General features: G+C 42.4%; 1 pseudogene; it reads left to right on the top strand.

Moving 5' to 3' along the window:
• The first annotated feature begins 221 nt into the window (after positions 1 to 221).
• Positions 222 to 838, top strand: LOC121670388 (annotated as a pseudogene).
• The last annotated feature ends 1,602 nt before the right edge of the window (positions 839 to 2,440 follow it).

Below are 2,440 nucleotides of genomic sequence, written 5' to 3'. Positions count from 1 at the left end.
TTAGTGAATTTATACATTAAAAGAGTGAATTTACAAGAAATTTTTGATTATTTATCATGTTCACAGGTGATACCTAAGTGTACACCTACAACTACTTGCAGGCAATGTTTTATAGTAATCTGGAGGAGAGCGAAGGGTTTATGCTGTGAGATTGGGAAGGAGTGGCTTGAGAGCTGCTCAGCAGAAAGAAACTTGGGGTGCTGGTGGACAGCCTGCTGGATATGAGCAAACAGTGTGCTCAGGTGGCCAAGAAAGCCAAAGGCATCTTGACCTGTATCACGAATGGTGTGCCCAGCAGGACCAGGGCAGTGACTGTCTGCCTGTACCCGCCCCTGGTGAGGGCACATCTTGAGTGCTGTGTTCAGTTTTGGGCCCTTCACTATGAGAAAGATGTTGAGGTACTGGAGCACATTCAAAGGGCAACAGAGCTGGTGAAGGGTCAGGAAAACAAGTCCTATAAGGAGCAGCTGAGGGAGCTGGGGGTGTTTAGCCTGGAGAAGAGTCTCAAGGGGGACTTCATCGCTCTCTACAACTCCCTGAAAGGAGGCTGTAGCTAAGTGGGGCTTGGTCTCTTCTGTCATGTCTCAAGCAAAACAATGAGAGGAAACAGCCTTAAGTTGCAGCAGGGAAGGTTCAGATTAGATATTAGAAGAAAAATTTCACTGAAAGAATGATCAGGCATCAGAATAAGTTGCCGAGGGAGGTGGTGAAGTCACCGTCTCTGGAAGTGTTAAAAAGGTGTCTGAATGAGGCGTTTGAGCATATGGTCAGGGATGATTATGATGGTGCTGGGTTGGTGATTGCAGTAGATAATATTGAAGGTCTCTTTCAACCCTGATGATTCTGTAATTCTGTAAAAAAATAATATCCAGGTGGGCATGCTTTGTTTGCATGGGCCAGGTACGGAATACATAAACTTACTAAGTGTTTTGCTATTTGATTTTGCATGTGGCACCCCAGGGTCTCCAGTCAGTGCACCAGGCACTACACCAAGCACTCCAATCATTCAGAAATGCAAGAAAACTTCAGGCAAGACATATCCTCCCCCTACAACTTATAGCTGGCATTTTTAAACTTGTTAAATTTTGCCGTTTTATCATGACAGGAATGATCTATTCCTTTGCTTTTACTCTGAATAATCTTTAAGATCATATATTTGCGGATGCTGCCTTGTATAACATGGAAATGGTGGACATCAGTTTATGTTAAAATATAGACTATGCATTGACTGCTGCTCACAGTGGAATATTCCATGGTTTTGTCAACCCTGCTTTTGTAAATCAATTGATGGGCCCTTGGAGATGGATCAAAGCCAAACAACTTGGATATTGGCTTGAACATACCAAGAGGCAGACCTGATGTACTAGTTTTTTCTATTACAGGGAAGCATTTTGAGTACAAACAACAGGACAGGGTGTAGGTTCTAGTGTCTGTAGGTAATGAATCACATCCACGTCCACACAGACAGTGCTATGGGAACAAAACGTGGCAGCCATGACAACAAAAACACAAGCCTTTGTTACATGAGCTAAAACAGAAACTCTGGTGTATGTGCATAGAAGGACTTTTTTTTTTCTCCAAGTCTAGCTACAAGAGAGGAAAACAGAGTTATACGGTAAATCAAGGCAGCATGAAAACATCTCCAGAACAAAAAAGTTTGGGGTTTTCCTAGTGTATGATAAATTGGTGATGATGATAAGCTGGCAATGACAACAAGGACAGAATGGTGAGTTCACTAGATGAAAACCTCTACCATAGAAAGCATTGTTACAAAAGATAGTCCAAGAACTTTAAGAAAACCAAGACCTTCCATGCCTCGTCCATGGCTATTTAGTGGGAAAAAAGCAGTTGATAGCAAAGGTAGAAAATTCATTACCTAAATTCTTTACGTTTCAGGAAGAGATAATTTAAATTGACTGAAAAACTGGGTAAAGTTCTTTCATGTAGGAAATGCAGAAAGCTAGTGTGGACAGTTCCTGGTCAGAAGGGAATAAAAGTTTAGCATGAAGGACCTGAAGAACAAATGCAAAAACTACTTTTAAGATTTGCATTCCAGGTTCATACCGGCATACAGGTTCATACCGGCACTGGCAGCAGCACACTAAATGAAATATAAACACAAATCAAAACTTAATCTTTGTACTGAAGCAGGTACCATCTCTGGCTTTGGCAGGACAGCCTATTTCATGTGGAACCAGAAGCTTGCTTTATGCTTTTGCCACATTCTGATCCAAACTCCTGGCCTGGAGTGATACTTTTCAACAAAGGCAAATATCTTCCTATGGGGCACTGGCATTATGGATCAGCTATGTCAACATTCCCATGTCAAAGTCCAAAGCATCCAAAGGAGGGCCATGATGATGGTGGAGGGCCTGGAGGGGAAGTTGTTTGAGGAGCAGGTGAGGTCTCTTGGTCTGTTCAATCTGGAGAAGAGGAGACT

This window comes from Corvus kubaryi, unplaced genomic scaffold, assembly GCF_017639235.1.
Source record: "Corvus kubaryi isolate FWS band 111438036 unplaced genomic scaffold, C.kubaryi_AGA036_p1.0 37396, whole genome shotgun sequence".
NCBI lineage: Eukaryota > Metazoa > Chordata > Aves > Passeriformes > Corvidae > Corvus > Corvus kubaryi.
Note: the sequence above shows the minus strand (reverse complement) of the source record. Positions and strands in the feature narration are given on the sequence as shown.